Raw genomic sequence first — 8,172 nt, forward strand, 5'->3', positions numbered from 1 at the left:
TTTTGTAGTTCCCAAGGACTCCCAGGGTAAAACTGACAATATCTCATTTAGAACTATCATCTTCACTTGACTTTTTCTGATTGTTTTTTATTGTCACAACAGCGGAAATTTTAAGGCTATTAAAACGATGAAAGCTATCATGAATGCCCTAAGTTTATTCTTTTGCCCAGTAAAAAGATTTGAAAGCCAATCACACTTATCTCGGGCTTTGTGCAATTGTAGGAAGCACTTATGGGGAGGGTGGAGGGTGGTTGAAGTTTTGGAAAAGAGGAAGAACCCAAATGGCTTTATATTCCTCCTAAGACTGAGGAGGACCAGAGCTCCAGGGAAGTCAGAGGAGTCTTGAGCTCCTGGCTGGATTCTGGGTGTTTCTCTTTCCCCTCCTTTTGGATCTGAATTTCAACCATCACCCGAGGTCAAGATCAAGGTAAGTTCTCCCCTCTGGTGTGGAAAGGTGAGCAGGGGGTGATGAGTGGAGAAACAAAAGGAAGAAATTTCTCCGCTCTGGACAAGGAATGAGAAAATTTTGGGGAGGAAGGGATCTCCTGAGCTTTATATTTTTGATCTGAACCAGGGTTTTCATGAATGGAGGGAGCTCCTGGCTATGGAAGTATTTTCCATTTGTGTAGCTCATGTAGGAGTAGCCCAGAAGCAAAGAATTATGGTAGAAAGATCTCTGGCTCTGGAGTGAGACCTGTGTTCATATCTCGCCTCTGGTTATGCTTGTTACCTGGGTGACCCTGGACAAGTCAATTCATCTGTCTTAGACTCAGTTTCCTCTTCTGTAAAATGGGGAGGTTGAACTCTGTGGTCTTTATAGTGATTTCCAGGTCTGATTCCATGATCTCTGATGCAGAGTGGCACCTAGTCAGGCCTTTATTTTGGTTCCAAGATGTATCCTAATACATAGAGACCACATGGCATAATTGACTGCTAGGGAAGGAGTCAGTAAGAACTGCATTCAAATCCTGCCTCAGACACGTCCTAGTTCTGTGACTGTGGCCAAGTCACTTAGCCACTCTGGGGCCCAGTTTCCTCATCTGTGAAATGTGGGAGTTGGGTGCAATGACCCTGAAGGCATCTTTTAGCTCAAAATTGATGTAGCCAGTTTTTCTATAGCACTTTAAGGTTTGCAAAGTGCTTTACAAATATTATCTCATTCTTTAATTCTCACAACAACCCTGGAACTTAGATGTAAGATTGCAACCCCCTCCCCCATTTTGCAGATGGGGAAACTTAGGCAGACAGAGGCTAAATCACTTGCCTAGGGTCTGAGGCTAGATTTGAACTCAGTTCTTCCTGAGTCCAGGCTCAGCATTCTATCCGCCTTGCCACTTTGTAAACTCTACAATCCACCCACATCATAGCTTCTAACCCTGTTCTCAATCCTCATCTCATTGTCTAAACTTGACCCTCATCCAAATCCCAGATTCTAAATCTGACCATAACTACATACTGATCTCTGATCCTGACCCCATCTGCATACCAAGGTCTTGCTCTAATTACAATTTGAAAAACAGCTCTGAATCCTGACTCCAACTTTCATTAAAGGGCATATAGGAGGCATTAGATAGAGTACTGGGCTTGGGATCTGGAAGACTCCATGAATTTAAGTCCAATTCAGACACTTACTAGCTGTGTGACCCTGGACAAGTCACTTAACCCATTTGACTCAGTTTCCTCATCTGTAAAATGAGCTGGAGAAGGAGATGGCAAACCACTCCAGTGTCTCTGCCAAGAAAACCCCAAATCGGATCACAGTCATTCATGACTGAATGAGAAAGGGCTAAATTTTCATCCCTCTCCTGATTCTCAACTCTAACCACAATTAAAAACCTAATGATTTGCTCCAATCACATCTCAGGACCTAACCTCAATACACCCAGCCCTAGTATTTAACCCTCTTAACTATAGCCCAAGCCTTATCCCAAATCACATCATTTATCTGACCCCTATGGACTTGTATTCTAGTGGCATTCTGACCATTCATTCTAATTTTGGTCTCATGTTCGCCCTAACCCTCACCTGCCAGGCAGCCTGACTCAGTAAGAGTAGAGGTTCAGACCTATGAGAGTGCCGAAGAGTTCTTTAGCAAAGAGACTGAACAGTGGCTTACATTTGTCAGATCTCAGCCTTGCCTCTAGCCGTTCTCCAAATCTTCCCTTAACTCAACTCTCACGCCTTAATGCTGCTGCCACCACCACCACATCCATCCCTAACCCTTATCCCTAGTGCCAAAGCTTGCCCAAACTCTTGATCTTTATTCCAACCCTAATTCTTTCTCTAAAACCCTCTTGCCTCATACTAGTAATACTCTTGGGACACAAAGATCTCACCACTGTAGACCAGGAAAGAATGAATTCAGGTCTCAGGGAGTTTAGCTTCATGGTGTGGTAGAAAGAGCATTGGCTTTAGGGAAATGATCTGGGCCACTCACCACCTATGTTACTCTGGGCAAAGTGACTTCACTCCCTGAGTCTCTGTTTTCTGATCTATAAAACGGGGAAGATAATACTCTCCATATCTACTTCACAAGGCTCTTGTGAAGAAAGTGCTTTGGAAGCAGTAAGATGCTGTTAGACATTGGAGTTACTGTTGTATGTCACAGGAATCTGTCAGATCATTGGATTCCAAATCTGACCATATCCACATGCTGATCTCTCACCCTGACCCCATCCCAAGCTTAACTCGGAGGGTGTGCTAACACTGTGTGACAGAATCCGCGTTTGACAGGCTGGAACATTGGACCAAACCAAGTAGGAGAAATTCAACAGGTAGGGCTCAATGTAAAGTCTTACACTTGGGTTAAAAAATCAACTCCCCGAGAATGAGAGACGCTGAGTAGACAGCTGCTTGCCTGAAGAGGGAGCAGAGGGAAGGGGGGTTGGTGGGCTGCAAACTCAGTCTGCGTCAGCAGTGTGACCTGGAAGCCGAGAAAGTGAGAAAAGTGAATTTAGGCTGCCTTGCAAGGAGCAGGAATATGGAAGCACTTTGTGCTGGCCAGACTACACCTGGTGAGTTGCAATCAACTTTGAGGCTATATGGCTAGGCTTGTATTTGGAGTCCGGAGGGAGCTGGGTTTGATTCCCACCTTAGACACTCACTGGGAGTGTGCAATAATAATGGAGTGGGATGTGACTGAAGAGGTTGAACAGCAACAGGCTGTAATCAGACGAGATAATTAAGTAAAGCACTTTGCAAACCTAATGAATGGGAGCCCAATGGGGAGAGGGCTTGGCCTGAGTTCAACTCTCGCTTCTGACTGTGAGTCCCTGAAACTCTCAAGGCCTCAGAGAACCCTTGAAGATTAGGAATCTTGGAAATGAGGTTGGGGAAAGGTCCTTGACCTTGGATTTCTTGGGTGCAGAGAACTCTCTGGTGAGGAAACCCCTCCACCTATGCAGGCTGGCATCTTCTCATCAGTTCATAGCAGTGAAGTCAACCTCAAGAGGAAAAGGGACCACTGAGCCACCAGAAGGGTCCCGAGGCAGCAGCTTGACTTAGAAAGCCACATTTCTCTGTGTAAATAATTAATGAATTCTGCTCAATATTTCCCAGTTACATTTTGATCTGGTTTGGGCCTCGCCAGGGAGTGCCATGGGCATATGTTTAGTGCCTCTGGCATAAGCATATAGAAGTGAGATGATTTGCCCAGTGACACAGTCAGTATTTGTCAGAGCTGGGACTCGAGACCTTAAGGGATATTAAGCACTTTGAAAACATTAAGGAGTTTCTATAATTCTTAACTTGTATTTGTAATATAATGTAATATATAATATAATTGTATAATCATATAATATAAAATATTATGATTACATTATGTAATATAGTATATACTATTATACAATGTATTATTTTATATAAGATAATCATATAATACAATATTTTATATATTATAATTATATAATATACTTTATAATCATATGGTATAATATAATTACATGATGTAAAGTATTATATACTATTATAATCACATAACATGATATATTATATAATGCTACAATAATATAAAGTAATATTATTATATAATACATTACATGCTATTATAATTATATAATGTACTATATTATATATTATTATAATTATATAATGCACTATATTATATATAATCAATTATATAATGTAATATATAATACAAATATAATCTTTATATCATACAAGCATAAATGATTACTTTGGGCCCTATAGTTCAGGAAGGATATTGATAAACTGAAAAGTGTCTAAAGTAGGGGAACCCATTCTTGCTATATGAGGAGTGATTAAAGGATCTGGGATAGAAGGGAGCACTTCAAAGACAAGTCAGAGGGAAGATTGGCTAGCTGTGGCCAAGCCTTTGAAGGGTTAAACCAGGAGTGGGGAACCTGCAGCCTTGAGGCCACATGTGGTCCCCTAGGTCCTCAAGTATGGCCCTTTGACCGAATCCAAACTTCGAAGAACAAGTTCCCCACTCCTGGATTAGACATTCCTCTTTTTCTGTTTCACTCTCTATATGGAAATGCTCATTTTGTTAGTGTTTGTTGGGTTCAGAATGAAAAATATATGAATTAAAAAAAAACGTGTTGGTTTCTTCCCTGAGTGAGATGTTCTCCTCTCTTGAGAGCATATGTGCCACCCCTCCCAGCTCACGGGATTTGGACACCTGGATCTTTCCTCTAATGGTCTCCTTCGTTCCTCTCCTTCCTCTCCCCTCTTCACTTTCCAGGGGTAGTCTTAGCCTGAGAGGGAACTCATGATGACTCTCAGGGGAGAAAAGTGAAACCAGGGCCCAGAAGAAACCTTGCAAGCAGAAATGAAACCGAACACTTCCTTCCGTTGCCTTTCACTGACATTTATCGTCCATCCCCTCCTGCTCACGTGACCTTGGCCAAATCACTGCCCCCTCTTTGGCTTTGCCACCTACTGTAGAATTTGTTTCTGGATCACTCTTTCCTTCCTCCTCACTGAACTTCCCCTCGGGGCAAAGAAAAGCATTTGATAAGAAGACCACGTCTGATTAAGTGCGTGATGTGTTCTAATGGCCTCCCACCTCGATGCTGTGCCAGAGGAGCTACGTGCCACTGGATCTTCTCTGGGACCTCCATTGGTTTTTCCATTATGGAATTATCCCCATTTTACAGTTGAGGAAACTGAGGCAAAGTTGATCAGGATCACACAGCTAGGAAGTACTTGAGGCTGGATTTGAACTCAGGTCTTCCTGACTCCAGGTCCTGTGAGCTCTCCTCCGTACTGATCAGTCACTGAAGTTTCTTTAGGGAAATGATGTTGGATTTGGAGTCAGCTGAAGTCCCCACTCTGTCATTTACTACCTATGTGGTTTTAGGTCAGTTATTTTCCCTTTGTGACTCAGTTTCCTCATCTGTAAAATGAGGGGATTGAACTAGTTGGTCTCTAAAATCTTTCCCAGCTCTAAATTTCAGGTGCTGAGACATACTTGAATCGGCCAAGCTCATGTTCAGACCTTCCCGCCCTTGGGCTGGGTTCTCACCCTTACCCAGCTAAGGCCTCTTCTAGTTCCTGTCCGATTCTAGTCTCTGTGCCCCTGCCATGGCAGGAGTGCCACCCAAGCTGCCTACGCTGCTCCTCAGGATCCCAGATCATTCCGTTTAATAAATATTCATTAAGGGGCAGCTAGGTGGCACAGTGAATAGAGCATCAGCCCTGGAGACAGGAGGACCTGAGTTCAAATCTGACCTCAGACACTTAACACAAAAAATAGCTGTGTGACCTTGGGCAAATCACTTAACCCCAATTGCCCTCCAAAAAAAAAAAAAAAAGCAAAAAAAAAAATTCATTAAGCATCTACTCTGGGCTAGGTACCAGGAATGGAAAGCACCCATTCATTCATGTTCAAGGGCCTACTGTGTGCCAGGCATTGTGTTAGATTCTAGGGATGCCAATATCGATTCATTTCTTTATTCGTTTATTCAGTCAATACTCAAATCAATGACCAAACATTTATTAAATACTATGTATCAGGCAATGTGCTAAGTGCCTCTGGGATTCATCTCTTTATTCATGTAATCAATTGATCAACTAACAGGCTTTTGTTAAATTTCTACTATGTGCCGCCTCCTAAATCCTGTCTTTGACCTTTCTTCACCTTAGAGGTCCTGAATCCTGGGACTGAGGACAGAAGGGAGTTCCACCCACCCACAGTCTCACCTCTGGATTTCACAGATGAGTGAGCTGAGGTCTAGGGAGCTGAAGTGCTTTGCCCACCACTTGTTACACAGATCATTCCAAAATCCTCAGTCTCTCTCCTCTTTCCAGGGTATTATACACAAGGCTCCCCAAATCACCTTCCTAAAGCTCAAGTCTGACCATGTCACTCTCTGGCTCAAGAATCTTCAATGACTCCCTATTACCTCTATAATTAAACAGGAACTCTTTATTTAGGTTTGTCAGTTAACACCCTTTATAATCCAGATCTGGCCTGATTATGATTGGGGCTTTACTGCACAGGACTTAAGATACTCTTGGCTTAGCCAGTTGGACTGCTCGAAGTTCATGACAGTCTATCATGTGTCTCAAGTCTGTGGGATAAGGTGTGGGGGGAGGGAAGAAATATTTACTAAGTGTGTGCCAGGCATTGTTCTAAGTGCTTCCCAAATATTATCCTGTTGAAGATTCACTTCACCCTATGGATGTTGGTGCTGTCGTTATCCCCATTTAACAGGCGAGGAGACTGAGGTTAAGTGACTCGTCCAGGGTGACCTAGCTCACAGTAAATGTTGGAGGTCATATTTGAACTCGGGTCTATCTGACTCCAAGCCTATTGCTCTGTCCATGGGAGAAGTCCAATTGCTGCTATTCTCTTCATCCCCAAAAGGTCATGAATTTCTTCCTATTTACATCTGGCATTCTCTCATTGGAATGGAAGCCCCTTGAGGGCATGTACTTTTCTATTTGGATTTATTTTGGTTTGTCTCTGCAAGTTCAGCACCTCGAACAGTGCCTTTTGTTGTAGCAGGCAATTAATAAATATCTGGTAGCTTGAATGCCAGCGTGGAACATGGAATAGTCCACTGGTCCCAGCGTCAGGGGACTTGGGTTCAAATCCCGTCTCTGATGCTTACTAGTCATTTCGTCTCCATGAGTCTGAGCTTCCTTATCTATGAAATGAAGGAGTTAGACTAAGTGGCTTCTGTGGTTCCCCCCTCCAGCTCCAGACCCAGGATACTATGAGCCTATAGATCAGTGGTTAGCAGCAGAGCCATGGGACAGGTAGGTGGTGCCATAGTACACAGAAGGTGTAGCAGCAAGCACCCCAAGCGTCCTCAGGGTTTGCCGCCCATACAGGTTCTTGGATTTGCTTTGATAAAGGGAAGCAACTCAAAATGGGTTAACAAGCTTACTTTAATCAGTCAGACATATATCGTTTACCTTGTTCAGGGGAAAAAGGTCAGCACCCTGAACTTCAAAGCATACAGACAGAATTATCAAGACAGAAACAGATCAAGTAGACAGATTTCCAAACTGTCCAACCATTACATCCATACCCAGTCAACATCTGGGTTTTTCAAAGCCGGGGGGGGGGGGCTCTGGACAACGGCTTTTCAGAATACAGATCAAATCACAGAACACTTCTCAAAGTGAGCCCCCAAAATAAAGCCTCACATCAGGGCTTATATAGCCTTCTCCTGGCTCAGAGAATGTGACAACCTTATTGACCCACCGGCCAATCAAAAAGTATCTACTGAAAAACAAGCCTCCCATCCCAGGCTTCAGGTGCACTTTAGCCTAGGGGCAGGGAAGATCTTCCAAATTTGCATTCCTATTACAGAGGGCCAGAACACTCACCCTTCTGAGTCCAAATCCAGCCTCAGACACTTACTGGCTGTGTGACCCTGGGCAAGTCATTTGACCCTGTTTGCCTCAGTTTCCTCATCTGTAAAATGAGCTGGAGAAGGAATGGAAGGAATGGCAAACCACTATAGTATCTTTGCCAAGGAAACTCCAAAACGGGTCCATGACGAGTTAGACACGATTGAAAAAATGTCTGAACACCGACAAAGAAAAGACAAGTTTCAAAATTAGTTCTTGTGATTCCACACCCAAAGTCACACCGTCTCCCTGGGGTCTTCCCACTGATTTTTCTTTGCTTATCGCCATAAACAGTCCTCTTAGGGAACCACAAGAAATGGATAGTTTCGGTTTTCTTTTCCCATGAAG

General features: G+C 43.3%; 1 protein-coding gene across 3 annotated transcripts in view; it reads left to right on the forward strand.

The window, feature by feature from the left end:
- Nucleotides 1-305: 305 nt before the first annotated feature.
- The window catches only part of SIGLEC1 (sialic acid binding Ig like lectin 1), a 52,098-nt gene continuing 44,231 nt past the window's right edge, over nt 306-8,172 (forward strand). For 2 of the 3 annotated variants that reach the window (XM_069066150.1, XM_069066167.1), the window contains exons 1-2: nt 306-427; nt 2,609-2,774. The gene's annotated coding sequence lies outside the window, so the exon portion shown is untranslated. The remainder of the gene's footprint in view (nt 428-2,608; nt 2,775-8,172) is intronic. The other variant, XM_069066158.1, reaches the window with a different exon arrangement.

Source organism: Petaurus breviceps, unplaced genomic scaffold (assembly GCF_028583685.1).
Source record: "Petaurus breviceps papuanus isolate PSGF00001 unplaced genomic scaffold, PetGlider_PUasm1.0 139, whole genome shotgun sequence".
In the NCBI taxonomy this organism is placed as follows: domain Eukaryota; kingdom Metazoa; phylum Chordata; class Mammalia; order Diprotodontia; family Petauridae; genus Petaurus; species Petaurus breviceps.